Below are 21194 nucleotides of genomic sequence, written 5' to 3' on the forward strand. Positions count from 1 at the left end.
GACTCAGGATTCTAGAAAACCTCAGCAGCAGCCCAGGAAGGAAAACAGGATAGGTCACAGCAAGAGTGTAGCTGTCCTGAGCCAGCTGAGGAAGCAGCCTTGCTCACTTGGCTGTGCTTGTTAAATGCCTGGATAAAGCACAAACGCCCTGGTGTGACCTCCCTTTGTGCAAGTCTACTGTGCTGCCTTATATGATCACCATACTTATGTAACATATTCTGCAGCTGAAGGAGGAGAGGAAGCTGATAGATTTATTTTCCTGGCATTCTTTGGCTCTTCAGAATTCTGTTACTGAACTGCTGAGAGATGAGGTCAAATCTATGGATACCACTACCCCTCTTCATCCCCCAGGTCTGCTTTTAGGGGCCAGGAAGCATACAGGTCTATGGGACCCAGTAAAACCTCCCCCAACACAGTTATTGTCATCAGGTTTCAAATATTAGGGACTTGCAAACATCTTCTTCACCTCTCTGGTACTTCAGTTTCCCAGTCTAAGTCCTGTCTTGCAAGTTTATAAAGGGCTTTCACATCCAGAAATCTCAGTATTAAAAATATCAAATTAATGAATCTTCAGAATTATACTCAAGTACATCCCTGTAAGTGTTCAAAGCAAGGTTGGATTGAGGTCTGAGCAATCTGGTCTAATGAAAAGTGTCCCTGCTCATGACAAGGTGTTGGAATTAGATTTTTAAGGTCCCTTCCAACCCAATCCATCCTACATCACAAAAATGAGAAAGTTTCTTTCTTTCTTTCTGTCTTTCTTCTTTCTTCTGCATAAGGAAGCAAGAATCAGTTCAGACAACCAAGCACCTAAATCATCAGTACAAAATTATGTTAAATCCTTGGTAATTAAAAATACTCATGAAACACTTGAACGATATCTACAACTTGCATGAAGCTGAAACAAGGTTACATTTTCCACAAGAATGCCAAATATATTCCTTCTTCCAGCTTGCTCTATAAAGAGGAGTGGTTTGGCAGGTCTCTTAAGGAAAGGAGACCAAACAACTTTGTTGCATTGCCATGGAAATACAAACACAAACAGAGCACCTCCTGCTTCCACAGGCTCCCGTCATTCACAGCTCAAAAGCACCATAGAGCATGAGATGTAGCAGACGCAGGTAACAGCAGAATTCATTTGCTTCCCCCTTTCTGAAACTTTTCCTGAAGTGTAGATCACGTATGTGAGATCCAACACGCCCTTACTGCAATGCTGCCATTATTTTGAATTTGTTTGTGACTCTATCTTTCTCTGTTTCAGCTGGGAATAGAAGCAGGAATACTGAAATGCCATATGAAAGGCTATGTATAGTTCCTTTTTTTTGATGAGAAATAGAAACTTTCAGAAACTTCTTGAGTTTTTATAAGGTTCTTAGCCTGTTTTTTTTTATAATAAAGTAAGCCTTTCCTTCATTAAACCACCAAGTATTTTGAGGGGTGACCAATGATCCACAATACTCAACCTGCAAGTTTTCTTCCTGTTTTTACTTCTGAAGTTTTGTGGAACCATTCCAGCCTGTTTCAGCAGGCACCCTAATGCCTCCTCCCAATCTGTATGCCATGAAAAGGAACTGAACCAAGTATTACATGGAAAAGTTATCAGTGAGATCAAAAAGGCAAGCAGGTGAAAATCATTATCCTAGAAATTAATTGGAATGGGATGTGTAAGAAGTTGTTAAAGTAAAAGAAAATTGAGGAAAAAAGTGCTTTGTTAAATGCCTTCACTGAAACTACCTGTTGCTGTTTTTTAGAGACAGAAATTCTAAACTGCCTGTAAATACTCCTTATCTGTATTTTCATTTATGTAGAAGGAGGAGGAGCTGTAGTGTCACCCTGCAACTAGGCAATTTGCATCCCTTTTCATACATTTTTGCTATATATAGAACTACTGATCTTGTTCAATCTTCAGGTGTGTCCAATGCTTCAGACTAGTTGGACTCTCCCCCCGATCAGTATTACGAGTGTTCACTGTGGAAATATTAAATATTTTATATACAACATTGCCCCCTACACAGCTACAATCAGCAGCCTGTAGCCTTTTAAGAGGCTCTCCTGGGCTTGGCAACACCTTTTTTAAACAGGCAGTTTATCTTCTGATAAGAAACAGAAATACTTCATTTACAATTGTTTAATGCTCTTAGAGCCTATGCACGCAGTTTCCATAACAAGATAGGAAAAACAAGCCAAGTCTTCTGCGTGGGATTTTTCTGATCTCCAGGATATAGGAACACACCTATGGTATCTTGGTGTATGAGTCATTGGGTTGCTGATGTCATGCAGTGTGTACTGTTCAGCTCAAGTAAGCGATAGGGAGAGTTCACTACAGGGCAATAGCTTCTGGTACTCTGACGTATCACCTGCCTGTTGCAAAGCTGTAGCCAGGTATAAAGTTACTTTAAACATATAAAAATTGCATTTAGAAACAGGAAAGCAGCATTCTATTTTCCATTTGTAATGCCCTGTGACTGCAGTGCTGAGCATGGAAAATCAAAATCTGCACTGCCGTTTGTCCGTCCCTCTACCTCGCTGCCGCTGGGCTCCCTGGGCACCCTGCAAAGCTGTGGCAACCAAGGCGTGCCACAGGCAAGGAGAACTGCAGGAAGGGTTGCCAATTTTACCTGTTCCTCAAGGTCTTGGAAAGCGCTTTTAAATATGGCTCAGCAAACAAAGCACAAGCCACACTCCTGAAGGGTTCGCAGCATCTAAATAAGAGTCTCACGTTACTATCCAAACATGCATCGGTGTGGGTGTTGTCAGAATGTACACTCACACATCCTGACACACACAGGATGAGGAGACAAAGCAGTTTATTTCAAGAGAAAAGGCATCAAGACATTGCTGAGCACTTGGACAAGTGAAAATGAGGTTTTGCAGGGGTCCCCATAACAGGTGGGAACACATGCAGAGTTCCAGTGGTTTGCAAGGACAGCTTTGACTACAGCAAAGGAAACAAAAATAAATGCAGCTGGCTGCTGCTGTGAAGAGGAATTGTTTGCCTACAAACCTGTTGGACATCGTAGAACATCCATCAGCCAGCTATTCTCTATGCATACACCATAACAAATCTTTTTTTAGACAAAATCTAGTAAAATACAGTGACAGTTCAGTGTCAAAGTCAGGTTTGTTTTTTTTCCTTACTTCCAATACTGTCTCTTAAACTCTCTGTCACAAGATCCAAGACCTGCTCCCTGACATTTCCAAAATGTTTTTTTTCTTAACCTCTTCTCTCTTATCCTATAGAAAAAGAAACTTCAGACACTTCCTTCTGGCTCTTGAGGTGAGTCCATTCCTGTATCTTCTAGGTTCCCTTTTTTTTTTTTTTTTTTTTGCAAATAATCCTTTTCCCCCATTCTTTATGCTTTCACCTTCTAAAGAATTGCCACCACAGCAAGCAACCAAATTCTCATTTGCTTAATTCATTGTTTCCTTAGAAATTAGGACTAGTAGGGAATAGTTTGAAAGAAGCCATGCACTCAGCCACATCCTAACCTTCATTCTAAGTAAAAAAATGCATGTTATGTCTTAGGAATCATCATCCTTTTCTGGATAATTTGCAAAGAATTACTAAGACTAACAAATATTCACTATTAATAGTTTATCCTTGACTATTAGATGCATGGATGATTAGATGGAGGAGCAGAATATTTTCTTTAGAGGACCTCTAGATAACTCCTTGAATACATATGATTTCACAAACTGCATAGGCCCTTCTGCATAGGCCCTTTTTACTGATAGCAGATATAAAGATATTAGGAAAAATTTCTTCAGCAAAAGAGTGGTCAAGCATTGAAACAATCTGCCCATGAAAGTGGTGGAGACCATCTCTGGATGTATTTAAAAGATGTTCAGATATGGCATTTGGGTTTTGGCAGTGCTGGGCTAAGTGTTGAATCTTAAATGTCTTTTCCAAGCTAAACAATTCTAAGATAAATTACACAAACTGGGGATGTATTGTCAGGAAAGGATCTGAACAGATTCCCTACAGAAGAAATTGGATTTCTTGTTTTGAAAGGGAAAATAATTTAAGCAGAAAGAAATAAAGAACAAATTATACCTTGAAATGAATGGTGAGGAAGAATACATTGCTTGATCTCAGGATAGATTTGCATTGTTGATTTTAGACAATTGTGAAAAACAACATTAAAAGAACACACCAAAAAACCAACCAAACAAACAAAACAAAACAAACAAAACAAAACAACCAAAAAAATACACAGCCAAAATAAACCCTTACCAAATACAACCCCAGAATGCAACAAAATAGTCATTTCCATTTCTGAATTACTAATAATATTCATTAGGCTCTCATCTGAAATACCTTGATTATGAAAGGAAGAATAGTAGCTGGGGTAGATGCAGAGAAGGCTACTGAGATGTCTGAAAAGTGAAGAGTCAATCCAAAAGGAGAAGGCCATAGAAATTATTGTACCTGTTTTCAGCAGGTTGACTAGCAAGATAAGGACTGCTGTCTGACAGTGCCAGAAGGTAAACAGGCCAGTCACAGAAGTAATCTCAGCTCATCAAAACTAGCTGTGAAAGAAGCATGGTAAGGAATCAGATAAAAATTTTTAACCTAAAGGCTGATACTCTATAGAAATAATAATAGCAGAAAACTAATTTGGTTTCAATCTTGAGTCGATAATCAGCAAGGTGAAAATGTTTTTATTGTGATAGCAGAAAACAGACCTTGAAAATTCAGAAGTTCTCCTCCAGTTGTCTTATTTAATATTTGTTGTACTATATTTGCAAACCTGAAAAGAACATCAGCAGAATGCAGAGAAAATAAAGGAACCACCCCAGTGCAGTTCATGTGACTTAGACAAGTGTTTAAATATGGCCAGTTGGACCCATATTGGAAGCCAGAGTTGCTCTCAGACTTGTGTGATCCTGGAATATCTCTTTGTTGTTGATGGATGCCTGCTGGTTCTGCTGAGCAGGGTAACTCAGAGATGTGTCTCTGCTGGTGTTCACATGCAGATACCATCCTTCCACCTTCAGCCCCTCCCACCACCATAACCTTAGGCTGCTTCCCAGCAGGAACAGGCATCCTTCAGCAACCACAGGGTGCCTGACTCCTTTAAACTGCAGATTAATTCAGGGATTTGTTAATATTGATTTATGGTTGAGAACAAAGTGTTCGCAATTAATTTGACGAAGATACCCGTGTTCATTTTATTAGCAAAGATGGCCAGAACTCTGCAAGGCTGTATGATTTTAAGTGCTTAAAACAAATTAGGACCACTAAATTTCAGATGTCATAAGTAAAATCCAGAATTTTACCCACCCATCATCTATTAACTCTTTCATAATCAAATTTCTTTGGCTAATGCTAAATTAACTATTAATACACATTTCAGAGTTATAATTCTGAAACAAAACCAGGTAAATAGATATCAGGACACATTCAGGGATCTTACTAAATCAGCTGGAGAAAACATTTGGGAACTGCTGGTGACAACTTTCCAACAATTATTCAATATGCTATTTTTACACTTCTGCCAAGATCCTGATGAGTTCAAATACAAAGCCCAGGTTACATAGTAATCTATAAACCAGGAAACTAGTGAATGAAAAACCATAGTGGAGTGAAATCCAGAGTGAATTCATAGTGGAGAAAAAAATAACAGTGAAATATACCACAGTGAAGTACTTAGCATTAATGGGTCCTGCAGTACAAGTGCAGATTCTGCAGTTAGAGAAGACCTGGAGAAAGATGAAAGAAAATAGCCACTGAAATAGCAAAAATTTTAAACCTGGAAGACCTACAAAGTGTGGAACCATAGGCCTTTGAAAAGCTTCAGAGAAGTTATGTTTTCATTTCTTGTCAGAAGAATAAGAGCAGCAAGACATTTACCTGTGTCAGGAAGTGTCAGATATAAATCTTGTTATGCAACTTGATCTTGGAATTTATTTCTCCAGGATGTCAGTGATGCCAAATATCTAGGTAAACTGAAATAGTAAATATATTTTCGGAAAGGGAAAAATATCCGGTGTTGTAGCAATTGATGTTAGTATTACGAAAGTATATGGGTATGAAAAGAAAAGGTATGAAATAATTTTTCATAGTTTATTGCACATTTCCTAGGGAAAAAAGGAATTCCCATCAATCAGATGAGGTTATTGTATCTTTTAATTATTAATACTTTTCATTTTCTGGTTCTACTCATCTTCAGAAAAGGCAAAGAAAGCTATTCTCTTATACTGGCAATTTCAACAGTAAATCTTTCACAGAGAGTAGGAGGAGGCGACACAGAAATATGTTTGTTAGCAGAAGAGAAGATGAATAGTATTTTTAAAGCCTATTAATTCCTCTTGCTCTACTGAAGGCAAGAAAATCCTTACTATGCACTCTGCTGAGAAATAGTCCCAAGCTTTTTCTGTGTTCCAACATTACAGATTAATGAGGATATGATACAAACAGCTATGAGCATTTCCCTATTAACCTTGCAGGTTTACCAAGACACTTAATACATCAGACTTGATGGCAGTACTTGGTGATAGTAGGTCAGGGTTTTTGCCAGCACTTACCCACAAAATGCATTTTTAAAGAGTAAGAAAAGAGAAGTAAGAGTAAGAGAAATGGCTGTCAGGTCAAAATGGATATAAATTGGAGGGACAGGTGTCTTTAAATAAAAAGTCACTGGAAGAGCAGTCCTCAAAGATTTTCCAGAAGACATGTATTTTAATCTATTCATTCCTTCTCTCCAATCTCAAAGAAGTTATGATGTAAGTTTGTTTGGGGCAGGACTGGTATGTTGACTGGCCATAGGTGTGGAGTGTCCTGAGATGCCATCTGAGCTAGTGGATATAACACAAGACCCATGGAAGGAAAGCAGACACCCATTTGCAAGGGTAGTCAGAGGCCAGGCAGGCTCCTTGAGAGTATCTCATGTGGCACCAGATGTGTTTGGGTGACTTAATCTGGACCCCAGGACATACAGCTTCAGTGGTTTAATAGAAAAACATTAATTAATGATGTCTGAAAGTGTAGCTGAAAATTTGATCCAAAACTATGACACTGCATAATTAAAACTCATCTGTTACCAAAATTTTTTAATAAAGAAACAGGTAGAGAAGTATGAACACCAGTCTTGTATGGTTTGCTAATGCCATTCTGGGATGAGACTTTAAAACTTTAGTCTTGGTTCTGCATTAATATCTTATGCTGTTTATCAGTATAAGGATACTTCCAGTTCTTTGAAGCCTTACAGAGGAGGAGAGGGAAAACAAGAATTCTGATATGTTATTAACCTTAGGAAACTGCTATAAAAGAAACTTGTATGAATTTCCTAACAAATAGTACATAATTCTAAAAATACTGGTTAAAGCTAAACCATACTCTCACAGAGATGTTTGTTAAAGTGTAATCAGTCAAACCTGTTATGCCCAAAGGAGAGTTTTTAATGTATGTGCCTTTTGATAGCCATCTTAATATTTACTGAATTTATGACCAAAATTGTGATCCAGGAAGGCAAAAGAATCATGGATTTCATCTTAAAATACAGTACCTTTCATCAAGGGAAATATGTGTCTGGGAAGCAAATTATATACCCTTCCATTGATATGATTTTGTATATTGGTTTTTTCTGATAACAAGAACTGAAATCATAATTTATAGAAATCAAAGTGTTACTAAAATCTAGTTTAGGGTCAAACAATTTCATGTACAACACTTCTCTCTGTATCATGTAGGTTTTGTGGCTTAGTAATCATATTCTCGTCTCCCTATTATAAAAGATACTTTCTTCTTGCTGCTATGATAAAAGACAGCACAAACAAGCAATTGAACCTCCAGGGGAAATAATAAACCAACTGTAAAAGGCACCACAGCATCAAGAAGCAAAAGCAAGAGAGAGGAATAAAAAAAAGTGGAAATATGTATTCACTGCTGTTTTGTAAGTGTGTGTGGTTAATTGTGACAGAGGAAGGAAAACTTTTTGACAGAATTGAAGAATATTTTGAAAAGAAAAATATCTCACAAGCACAAGATAAGGAATTACAATAGTGCAGATCAGGAGGGTCTTCAACATGAAGCTTTTTCTTGTAAAGTGAGATTTCATTTATTTGTTTATAAGAAGTCACATCAGTTCGATGATCCCACCAATGTGCAGGAAATTAGTGTATAAAGACAAATAGATAAATCTATAATCAAATAGTGTGTGTGTGTGTGTGTGTGTGTGTGTGTACTCACATGATGACAACACTGAAGCAATCATGAGGACTCCTGATGACAAAATTGAATAAAAGCCCATATAATATACTGGTAACAGATGTCATCTCCTGTGAGTGTCCTGATATTTTACCCTTTTCCTCACTTGACATTATAATTTTCTACAGCAGAACATAAAGCTCTACAAATTCTAAACATATGCACCAAGCAGCAGAAGCAGCCAAGAACCAAGTCCCTATCAATAAGTAAACTTTGAGCAGAAAAGCACACTTCTCCCTGTTTTCAACCTTTCAACATGCTTATCTGGAAATGGACTTTCCTCCCTCCCTGTTTGCCAGTCTCCCCCTTCCTCCCCACCCAGGAGCTGGAAGAGTCTTGCTGATACCAAGGTGCTTTTTCTCATTCAGTGCCTACAAAGCTGATCTCCCATCCTAGAAGAAGTCAGCTGCACTGCAAGGAAGCCAAGAGGGCCCAGTTAACCCAGGTGCATGGGGAGCATGGCAAAGCACCGTGGGGCTCCTGTGGGTCTCTGCTGTCCCTCCTCTCAGGCAAGGGTAAGTTTGTTTGCCTTCACTAGTTCAGCAGCCAGCATACAACTCACTGCTGTCCTGAGGGCAGCCTGGGAGGGCATTAGCCAAGAGGATGATGGCTCTGTATAAAGCAACGTAAAGAACTTCCTTCTCTGACTTCTGTCATTTCTAATGGAAAAGGTCAAAATATAATATTTATTTTTTTCTTAATTCCCCCAATGAAATTTTGCCCACGTGTGAGAAGACAGGAGCAGCAGGTTAGGGCTCTCTGTTCTGACCACTGACCTTCCACCTGCCTTACAGAGCAAAGCTGCAGGAGTTCTAAGCTTGATGAAAAGTTGCAGCTTAGCTCTAAGGCCTCTGACATTACATCAGCAACAGCATACTTAATGGCACACCCTCGAAAGAACTGAACATCCTAAGCATAAATTAATCCACTTGGGCATTTCAGAAACATCAGGAGAAACTCTGAGCTCAGATTTGTTGCTCTTATCAAGGTAGTCAGACTTACCAATCATGATGTCATTATCAAAAAGCTAGATAGGCCAACAGCCAATTTACTAGTACCTCATGCTAGAAGAATAAATCTCACTTGAATACCATGAAGCTGTATAGCATTTTCCTTGCCAAAGCAGCTTGTGTTCACAAAACTTAAATGCTAATTATTTAAATACTAATACCTGAAAATATGTTTAGGACTTGGGAATTGTTAAGCATGCATCCCACCTCCAACAAGAAATCTTCCAACAACCTGCAAGAAATCTTCCCTTGCCAAATACAGGCAGATGTCTGGAATTAAAGACTCAAGGTTTCCAGCCCCACCTTCACAATGGCCTCTGAGCCTCATCTTGAGCAAATCCCATGTCCACTCACTTGTTTCTTTTGCTTGAAGTAGGTAAATTCTGTCCCAAGATTCACAGAGTTTTAAGGCGGATCATTTATTTGTCTCTGGCAGTGTTTTGTGTGCTGGCATAAGAATCAAAAAAAGAGATTTAAATAAGACGGCTGTGATTTAGGAATAGTATTCTTCATTTTAGTGTTCCCACTGAAGCATTCCAAACCACGCATCCCTCACTCACTCACTCACTCACTCACTCACTCACTCACTCCCCCCTTTCAGTCCCCCTGTGGCAGGATGGAGAAGAGAATTGGAAGCACAAAGGGTAAAGATCACAGATTGAGATAAGAACAATTTACTGGAAAGAGCAATGGAATAAAACAAACAGTAACAGGAGTAATATCAGTGACAGAGGGAGTTGGCGCTACCTGACCTCTCTCTCTTCATGCCACACTTACTCAACCAGAAGGGACCCCATCCTCAGAAAATGACATGAGCTGGTATAAAATAACCTCCAGGTCCTGGCCATGTCCTCTCCTGGCTACTGCAAAAATGCACCTTATCCTGGCTGGAACCAGGACAGACCTGATACAAACACACATGAACCTCTAACATTTGCACCCAGGAGAAAGAGGATGGGAAAACCAGCCCTCCTCACCTCAACACATCTGGGTAATAAAAGAGTTAACTCCTGCTCCCAGTCAGCAAAATTATGTAGCATAGCTGTCCTTTAGTCAATGCAGTTTTAGATTACCCTCTCTAGTTGGCAATATTATTACATTTATCTTTCCACTTATCAACCAAATATCTAATCTTCAAACAGCATATCCTTTCTAGTTGAGTAACAGAATAAACAGCATAATTATATTAAGGCAATTAAGCAAACATTGCACAACATCACCACCTGAGGCTGTCAGTCTACCAGATACCTCATACTGTCCCAGCTAAGCTAACTGACTCTTGAAATAATTAGGAAATAGAATGAAAGTGACTCCTGAGCTGTAGACAGGAACAAGAAGCAGCACTAGACAGGCACAGAAGATGGATGGTAACGGTGGATGTTGTGGGTCCATGTCAATGATAGATGGAAGAGGCTGGAAGAGGATGTCATGCAAGCAGGGAGCACATGTCATTGCTGCCAAGTCTTCCTGTGATTTTGGCAAGGGCAACCTTTGGGTTAGGTTTTCTGGTTTAAAAAATTGCCCAGTGAGCAATATCCATTTGTCTTTTGACCTTCCTATGTTCCACCCTTATGCAGGCAAAAAATTTTGAGCCTTGAGCAAAAAAGGAATCAAATGATATGTTAGTGCATCTTTTGAAGCAAAATGTTTAGGAAGATTGTTGAGGAAACTAATTCTTGGTTTTATGTCAGTCAGAGCTAGGCTGTCATAAAGCATTGAGATAAAACTGAAGTACAAGAAGGGAGAGATTACAGAAGAGGCAGAATGAAAGACAAAGAACACTTCTGTATATGAAAAGACAGTAGAAAATGGTGCTTTATTTATCAAAGAGATAAGCAGATGTTCTCTTAACAGGAACAGAGGTCATATAGGATAAAATGGAAATACACAGCCCAAAGGAGTGCTGTACACACCTGAGAGTCAAGCATTAACTAAGGCTGAATTTCAACCTGGGGAGACAAACAAAAAAAGCCTGACTGTACTAACCAGCATATATAAATGGAAAGATATCTAGAATTTACATAAATGAATGCACAGAAACCTAACTGATTCTTTAATCAACTACATATATCAAGCACCTCTAAAATAGTTTGATTTGTTTCTCGTTCTTTGCTTACCCATACATTATATTTTTCAATTTTGCTGAGTCTTACTTTGAATGCAATAGAGTAAAGGGTTTTCCATTATATTTTTCAATTATATTTTTCAATTTTGCTGAGTCTTACTTTGAATGCAATAGAGTAAAGGGTTTTCCATTTATTTCTATTGAATGTCTTGTGATCGGAACAGACTTTCTCTATATCAGCCAGCTTAAATATTCCTCTCTGTTACATTTGTCCTTGCCAACAGAACAGGTCAAAATAGGATGATTTTTCATCTCTTCCTTTCCCCATATTGAAATTCTGAAAATATTCAGGCAGTTCCAATTCCTAATTACCTCCTTTTATCTCCTTAGATTACTCATCTGGTAATCTTTGCAATCCATTTCCTTCAAATACCATAAGTAATTAGGTGTCCCTATGGAGTTATTTACCTGTGATTTTTGTCATTTTTTACCAAACCATATCCATTACAACTGCATTGCCCTCTCCAGGTTTTCTGCAAATTTTCTTGCTAAAGAAATGCCTAGAAGCAGCATCTCAGGAACAATTGAGTGTGAGCTGGCATAGTAACACCATAACACCTCACTTTTCTGGGTTCCACTCAGCTCCCCAAGCTCACATTAAAAGGGCGCACGCAGTGGATCTCCCAAGGGTGCCTCTCTGCACTCTCCTCCATTGCATCTTCTCAGCCAATGCCCTTCAACTCTGATGCATGGGAAACTTAGACCATAAATTGGTCTAAATGGGGATAAATTGGTCTGCTTGGGATAATTTAACACAATTGTAGACAAAGCCTTCTCAGCAGGCTTGGTGTCAAAGCAGCAATAGTTTTACATTTGCTGTTACACTGCAGAACTCGCAGCATGTGGTTTCTCCTCCAGAAATTTGGACCTGCCTGGGTGCCAAGTTCCAGTCTCTGAGATGGATGGATGTTGCTCTTCCTCCCCAGCTGGGGTCAGCTGCCTGTGGCAGGACTTACCCCACACTCCCAGGTGTACATGGGGTGTGACAGCACAGCTGTCTCCCCGCTACGTCCAAGGAATGAGCTTATCATCTTCAGACATCCTTGTGGGCTCCCACCGTGCCCTTTGCCACCACCAACAGCTCCCCAGCCACAGCTCATTCCATGCTGCCTCTTCTGGAAGGCACTCCCTGCCCTCTGACAGTCTGGGAATGGCTTTTTGTTCACATCTTTTCATCAATCTGGGTAAACGTTGCTGGTGTAAGGTTGCTGCTGCTCACAAACCCAAGACTTTTAACGTGTACCAAATGTTCCTGCAATATGGCTGGCTCACCCCACATTAATATAAAAAATACACACTGTAAACACATCCAACTGCTTTTAACATCAAAAGGAAGTTTTCCACTGATTTTTATAAGGTCTGAATTGGGGTCTTGTGACCCTGCTACAGTGAAGTATTTACATATATGCCAGACCCTAAGTATGTGAAGAAGCCCTGTGAATTCAATATGCTTCTCAGATGCTTAAACACTTCAGTCAAGGCCTCAATGTTTATTTTAAGCTGCTGTAACAGTGCCACTGTTATATAAAATAAAATCCATGTGAGAATTCCTTTGTTCCTATAAAAGGAGAAATAGGCCTTTACATTAGTATAGATACATACATATAATGTGCCTGTTTATATACATATGCACACATATTTACATACATATATTGGCATCTTTTCTGCTCTTCATATTCCTAAAAGTAAAAGTTTTTTCTCGTTCATAGAATTAACTGCAAAATGCAGCATTTGAGTCCACATTTTTACAGTGGAAAAAAATTCCTTTTAAATGCTCTTGTCCCAGTGCTGATGGATGCTTTCCAAACCAGGAAACTGTCACACAATAGACAAATCAAAAGTCTTAACCTGAGAAGTAGGAATATTTGCCTGGGAAACATATATACAAAAACTCACAACAACAAAAGGAAGAAAGAGAGTTGGGCAACGTAGTGAAAGATTTACCTCAGAGACCATCAAAAGGAAGAATCATTTCCTTTCCTGCTTTAGGGCAATGTTTATTTATATTAAAGTGCAAAAGGTACAGTGGAAATAAACGTCCTCATTATTGTCTATAAAACCTTCAAATAACCTTCATCTTATAATGGCATTCAGGAGACATTTTAGGTCTTCTCTCTCTATTCCTTTTCCTTCCTTTATCTCTTTCCTTTTTTTTTTTTTTTTCATTTTGGTTTGATTTTGTTTTTTAATATATAATATGCAGGGTTCAGCCTAAAAATTCCCTACTGAAATTGAGTGACTTCATGCATATATATGCTGAGCAGCTGCAATCACACGTGACTCAGACAGGGCCAATGCAGCGTTTCAATGGCAATGTCTCCAAAAATTAAATAAGAAAAATGAGACTTTACCTTGGGGTAAAGGCTGGCAGACTAACACCGGAAGGGACAGAAACAGTATGTCCCCAGTTCTTCAGTCTCTGATGGAAAAGACTAAATTCTTGCATTGCTTTACAGAAGAACAGATTCCTCCAGATTCACTGCAAATCGCTTAAAGCAGTATAGAAACAGATGGTTAGGTAAATACCATTTTCTCTTTACTAGCAAATTGTTTCTGCTCTATTATTATTTGATTCTTTACAATTCATAAATAAGATTAAATCAATAACATCTGTGAACATCACTGCACTTCCGCTCCTCTGAAATACCCCATAACCCTCCATAACTTTCTTTATTGCTATTGAGCCTCATGTCGGGCTATCTTGAAACTCCTAGCCCAACAGGAAATAATGTCTGAATTACAAACACTTGGGGATTTTTTATGGTGGCAGGCAGGCAGGGAGAGGACATAACACTGAAATTCAGGAGTATTAAGAGGATTATGATAACTCTTGGAAACTGAGGGGTTTCTTTGGAGTCTTATTTCTCCTTCAAGTGCAAAACACCTGGAAAGGCAGGCATTTCCAGCAGAGACAGGCTCTGGAAATGTCAAATCATCAGAGAAGAGCACCAATTTATCATGCCACATCCTCTGTTAAAAACTCTTCAGGGATTTACTTCCCATGCAAGTGGTCTGTGGATAATGCAAAGGAAAGAGCAGCTGGTGTCAGGACCTGAGAGGTTCATCAGTGGCAAAGCCACTTCAGTACCCTCTGTGTCTGGAGAGGTAATCACCACAGCAGTCCTAGACCCAGCCCAGTGTTCCATCTGTGCTGTGCCATGTGTCATCTGTAACTAAAAAAGCACAAAAACATTTCCAGAAGGTGAAATGTTGGCAGAGGCAAAGGCTGATAGGGAGAGACTGCTGTGGCTGGTGAGGTCCTGTAGTGTGGCTTAAGAGGCACGTTGTGTTACAGCACTGTACTCATGACTCTGCTGGGACTGGGACTTCTTAAGAGACAATTATATTTTTTTCTCTCTTCTCCATTTAAAGTCTCTGAAATGAGAGGGATGGGGTCAGTGTTCTGCATGCCCTGGCTCCAGCAAGAGGACATGTTTGATGGTGATGAGGTTTGGGGGGAAGTGGAAGACTGAATAGGATAAAGGAAGCTAACTTTGCTGCAATTTCACTCATATCAATGGTTGGGATCAGTGTGCATGGTGGAACGTGACATTAACCATGTTGAAGTGCTGTCTAGGAGAGACGTGGTTGGGGCTGTCAGAAAGCAAATTAACAGCTAACTGATGATCTAGGATCTAATTCTTGAGCTCATTCCTTGGCTCTTCCTGGACATGCCATTTGCCCTCTCTCCACTGAAGGGAAAAGCTATTTTCCTTACTGCTATTAGTTTTCATGCCTTTAAATACCACGTATTTATTTAGAGATCAAAAATCATTTGTGGAGTAGATGTGGTAATGAAATGGATCTATAGTCTGCTTTCTGGATTAAATAAAAATGTATAATGTTAATGGTCATATTTTTTCCCAAAGTTTATTAATTTCTCCATGAGAGATCTGAGCCTTTTACATCCATTTACACACATAATCTTTTTTTCCTGGGTAACTAGCTTCTGACTTTTCACAGGAGGATCAACAGCCATAAATCAAAACCATCCTACACAGTTACATACCTCCATCTCTCAATATGAACAGGGAGCTAATCACACAAAAAAGTCATAGGCAAGTCAATTTGCATGCAATCCTGATAGATAGTTGAATCTGTTCAAGCCTCCCAGACCTATGTTTGAGCCTCCTGTAGCTGTGTTAAATCAGACACAAGCATGCATAGGACACGAAGGCCAGAGAGTTTTCATTAAGAGATTGTGCTCTCCACTGTAATTCCTGAGCAAGACAAAATGGCTGAAGAATAAACACAGGCAGTGACCACCAGGGCAAAGGCAAGCCCAGCACTGAGAGCAATTTAGAATAACCTCTGCTTCTTAGTCCTCAGCCCACTTGAAGCACAGGTGTGTTAAGTTCTATTATGCGAGACTGATGCAGTAGCTCCCCAGGCTTCAGTCCCCATTTCCCAGCTGAAAAACAGTATTTGGGCAGTCTGCACTAGTCAGGCTTTGTGAATGTTAACATACAAAAGATGGGTGTATTCCAGACATTTTTCTTCTCTTGAATGACTTCAGGAACCAGCGCTCTGTGTGTAACCCTGCAGCCATATCCATTTTTAGCAGATTTTTCCAAACTCACAAGTTACTATTTGTCCCTTCAAAAGTGTTTAAGCTTTATGTATTAGCCCCCTCCTATATTGTTAGAAAGCTTGAATACTTAATTACACTGATCTAATTTGGCTAAAGAAGTTCACAAATGCTGTTATTTATTTTTATCTGTGCAGTTTCTGTTTGTCTAATGATTTTGAGCATATGCTTCAGAGACACTCTGGGGCTGGACTCTCCAGATCCATAAAACGTGATCCAGAAAATGTAATCTATTTTCAGCAAGCTTAAATCAGTTTTTGCAGACATCCACTAGAGATTTCTAGTGGTTAGAAAATGAAAGAATGTAAAAAAAATTATTGTCCATGTCAAAATTATTCATTTCTCTTGATAATTATCAGGAACAGATGCTGTATTTAGTTATCTATATTCTGTGATGTGTTAATCCTTGTTTTTCTAGCCCTTTGTTTTTTTCACCAAACACATAGACATTCTTTCTGAAACAAGAAAATACATCATATCTCTACAATCTGTTTTGTTGGAAAGTTCAGAAAATAGATTAATGACCCGAAGCCATGGGCTTATTTCTTCTAAACAAAAGGTTATCACAGAATGTCAAGATTATTTTTTCATGCCCCTCTTCTTTCTTACATGCATACTACCTCCCACACCCACCTCCTGGCAAATCAAGAAGCTCTGAGCAGTCAGTCCTCACTTTCGTGACTCAGTCTCAGAGCATTAAAGCCGTAAGCTTGGCAGGTGTCCAGGATGAAGAAATATTAACAAATCTCCCACAAAGAGCACTCTAATCATAGCAAGCACTGAAGCCTTGAACATAATATTTCCTCTATGTATAAGATTTCCAATTTGCTTAATGGTCTCTCAAACTTTGCACTATGATATTGCAAATGTTCTTTTAAAAACTCCAAGTCCTCTCCAAACACATAACCAGCATGTACATTACATTATAAAAAAATATCATTTACTCTCCACTTTTGGCTTCCACTGAGAAATCTTCTTCCAAGTCATCATTTATTGGAAAATAAAAAAGAAATACCATGTTCAAGTTATCGTTAAAAGATGCCTCATTTTGTAATTCCCATTGCAACAAGAGAGGCACACACTTCCATGAAACATTGTTGTTTATCTCTTTTTGGATGACCTCATCGAAGGTTAGTTGGAAGAAGATGGAAATGCAGACAGATTTATTGGTAGCTGGAGTGCAAATTTCACACAAAAGTTCAAATGGCAGATTTTATAACTACAGCTAAATGGTCTCAATTTTGTGTGTTATGAGTAATTTCCACAAGTCGTTGTTCTGTTGTCTGCCCCACATCACACACTCAACTCTCCTGCTTTCTCTTAGGATATGAGCTGACACTTTTTCCAGATAGCTACATTCAGAGCAAGGATTTTTACAAAAAAAATGCAACTGCACCCATTTTTCTTCATACCCAAGAGGTGTGAACAACATCCAGCTAAATCCAATTTTACTGCATCATCTATATTTAGGCTATGGTAGAACTGTAGCAAATACTCTGAATATTGCTTATCTAAGGCCTTTAAGTTTATTTCTATGAATAATTACAATTTAGTTACCAGGGAAGCACATATTATAGCAGTCATTCTCCTTATTCATTGGCAGAGAGTTATGTCTGCCACTTTACAGACAAAATGTGTCTGAGTGTAGAACTGCATTAAACAGTAATTTCAAAGGACTTTTCAACAGATATTTTTCCTAAAATAAAAATATTTTTCTAAAACTTTTTTCTTTAAAGTTCCCCAGTCTACACTACTGAAACTCATAAATTGTTCTCTGATTTGGAACATTATTTATTCTTTGAGAATCTTTCTTTAGTAAAAATCTACTCTATGCTGTGAATAAGAATTTTGTAACATGAGCGTGATTAGTCTCCTAGAAAAGACAGGCTATTGAAAGCAGAAGTGTCAGAAGAAATACAAAGGTACAAGAAGAAAGCAAAGCATTACAATAATTTATGCAGTGTATAAATTCAAGTCACTACAAAAGAGCACAGCTCTCCCGCTCATAAGGATGCATGCTAGTCAACCCTACTTAGCTGGGTTTATTTTAAGAAAGCAAGGACTATGGCCAGCTCTGGAGGAGCAGGAGAGAATCCAAACTCTTTCATTAAGGAGGAATTCTGCACATTCAAACCATGTGAAGTGGGGAACACTTGCTATGTCAGCTAGTATTAATGGAGAGAGGAACAACTATGCTTCAGTTATTTATGTGCTATAAAATGTCCCAGTTTTGTTCTTTAAAGCTGCTTAGTTACATTAAAGGACAGCCCTTCCCACATTCCCTAAGTCGGGCAAACACATCCACTTCACAGGAATTCCATGCTATGCCTGATGTTCTGCAGTCCCAGGCTGAATGTGAGCAACTGCAATTCACCTTTGAGCTGGCTATGTTTCACTCTTTAACTAAAGTCAACATAGCTCTGTGTCTTATATTGTTCTTCACATTTCCACAAATTGCTCATGCTAAATATCTGGTTTTCCTTGTACCATATTTTTTTCACATCAGTGAACAAAAATGCCTTTTTTAATTTTTACCATTTTAAGCATGGAAAAATAGTGTCTAGAACACTTCATGCAGACATCTCCTTGAAATCTGACACAGTCATTAAAAAAGGGTACAATGCACAATTCAATAAATGTGGGAATAAAAAATTTTAGTAAGTCTTGAGTCATCAGTAACAAAATTAATGAATGAGATGTTTAAAACCCACGATTTCCAAGTTCAAAACTTATGAGCAAATACTTCCCTTAAATGGTTCTGACTGGTTGCCAGTGGCCAGTTCCCCACATCCTAGACAACAGACATAACTTCAAAATATAAATAACCCTCTTGGTAGAATTGGCATACACACTTCTAGTAGGGTAATAAATTTGACAATGACCACTGAGAAATAGATTTGTTCCTTTCATGTAAAAATGAAGAGTGTTTTAATATGAAAACAAAATTGTTGGTTTGAAAACCCTATATCCAGATTACATCTAAACGTATTTAGATAAACACATGTTTTTAGGAAGCAGAGCATGGAACTGGAGAATATGAAAGACCAATTAAAGAGCTAAGGAAAATTAAGCCCCTGGGTTATACTAATAAAAGAATGATAGTGATCATCTCCCCATCTAGTCTTAATAGCTGTCTTTCATAAATTTTCCATTAAAATCAAATTAAAGTTTGAGCATTGCCATTTCAATGAAATACTTTGCAGCTGCATTTCTCTCAGCCCAGTGTTAATATTAAGCATTTAGTGAATTTCTTTTAGAAGTTAATTCAATAGTGCTTGCCATTATATAGCTACAATCTCATTTTCATTTAATCACCAAGATGTTATGATCTTTCAGGATGAGACAGTTTCAAAAACTATAAAGATTGTTTTCTGAAGTTTAATAGTACCCACTTGGCCATGAGCATTAATTTCAATGAATAGTCAATATTTTCTACATCATACTTTCTACATTCTTCATCCTGACATTAAGTACCCAACTATTCATTTGCAAGACACCATAATCTTTTTATTAAGCACCTTTTGCTGCTTTATGTGCCCCTTTCGAAGCAACATAATTTATGAGCGTCTAAGTATGATCTAGTCATTGCATTTAAAATAAAACGTATTTCAAAATTGGTCAGATCATTCTTGAATTATATTTTCTGGAAATAATTTAATATGACTAGTTCAATAAAGCATTGAAATATTAGGGAAAAAAAAACCCTCACTGGTTGATTTAAGGTGCTTTTTATGTCAGCTCTGTCTATAAATGTTGCAAGATTGATTTTTCTCTTAAGCAGTTCTTTCTAACAATGTGGAAATGGGGATCTAGGTTTCTTTTTGTATCCTAACTATATACAGGGATTTTGAGATCATTTTCTTTATCAAATAATTTAAGAGAACACATGCAGAAATACTACATTTTACAATGTAACTTTTTCTCAGCTACCTTCATAGTCCCCCCAGCATGGTATTAGATTGCCACTCAGCCAAATGCAGCCCTTCAGAAGCAATGAACCTCATCTCAGTTATGTGAGGTGGTTCTCATTTCACAGCACCACACTTGTGGAAATCCTGGTGTGAAAAGGAGTCACAGACTATTTTAGGATGGGAGGGACTTGTGGAGGTCATCCGGCCACCCTTCCAGATTGTAGGGTGCTGTAGGGTGGCTTTGACCTGCAGCCCCCAAATCACCTCTGTAGTCTGTGACCTTTCTGAGCTGGAATCCCATTGCCCAGGTCACTGATGAGGATTGCTAAGCAGTGTCAGCCTCAAGTATAACCCCTTAGGAAAATCACCAGTACTCTACAGCCAGCTGGATTTCAAACCACTAATCACAACTTTTGGGTCCAGCAGTTCAGGTGGGTTTCACCCAGCTGTAATTCACAGGTAGTCCTTATCTCAACTGGCTGAACTGCATCGATACTATGGAGAGAGACTGTTAAAGGCCATCCACTGTTTTTCCCTCCTCTCATAAAAGATCACAATTAGGCCAACCAGACATATTTTTTGCCTTGTGCTGCCTGCTCCCTCTCTTCTTTTTCATATGCCTGGACATGACTTCTGGGATTATTTGCTCCACAATCTCACAGAGACTGAGGTGAAGCTGGTAGTTCCCCTGGTTGTCCCTTTTGCCCTTTTATTTGGTTTCTTCTGAAGTGTGATGCTTGACTTTTATAACCTCCCTCAAGTGCTCTGACCTTTCGAAGAGGATAGTTAGCTCCCTCAGCAGTCTCCATGGATTTGTATACGTTCCCTTATTTGATCCTGGATGGGATCATTCACTAATGTAGTCAGTACATCTTTCCCATAAACTTTGCACAAAGAACTTGGAGGCCTGAAAACAGATCTTGCCAGGAAAGAACAAGAGAAACACTGAGCACATCAGAGTTTTTTAAGCCTTTTTTCATTAGATTGTCTTCCTATTTAATAGGGAAGTGTTTTTATATAAATCTGCAGGAGGACTGGGAGCCAAACAGAGGCACAATACCAACACAAGACCACGAGAGAGTGTGAGAAATGATTCTTTAAATCCTTCCCTGAGACTTGAAAGCTTAACCTTATAGCCTTCTTTTAAAACATGCCAAGACAGCTATTTTAGTTTTGGTTGTGTTGTTTTTTTTTCTTTAACCTACAAGTCCATGGCTAACACACTAACACAGACATTGAGAACCCTGGGTCCTAGGCTCTGTGAAAGGAGTTTAAGTCCTCCTCCTCTACTGCCTGGAAAAGTGGTCTCATAGCAGATCTACAGACTACATGGAGTTGAAGAAAATGTGGT

The 21194-nt window shown here is 38.7% G+C and overlaps 1 long non-coding RNA gene across 3 annotated transcripts in view; it reads left to right on the top strand.

Moving 5' to 3' along the window:
- Positions 1-1036: 1036 nt before the first annotated feature.
- The window catches only part of LOC143693522 (uncharacterized), a 98641-nt gene continuing 78483 nt past the window's right edge, over positions 1037-21194 (top strand). For 2 of the 3 annotated variants that reach the window (XR_013181268.1, XR_013181267.1), the window contains exons 1-3: positions 1037-1121; positions 3241-3277; positions 8578-8724. This is a non-coding gene — a long non-coding RNA (uncharacterized LOC143693522). Of the gene's footprint in view, positions 1122-3240; positions 3278-4439; positions 4547-8577; positions 8725-21194 lie in introns of all 3 variants that reach the window. The other variant, XR_013181269.1, reaches the window with a different exon arrangement.

This window comes from Agelaius phoeniceus, chromosome 3 (genome assembly GCF_051311805.1).
Source record: "Agelaius phoeniceus isolate bAgePho1 chromosome 3, bAgePho1.hap1, whole genome shotgun sequence".
In the NCBI taxonomy this organism is placed as follows: domain Eukaryota; kingdom Metazoa; phylum Chordata; class Aves; order Passeriformes; family Icteridae; genus Agelaius; species Agelaius phoeniceus.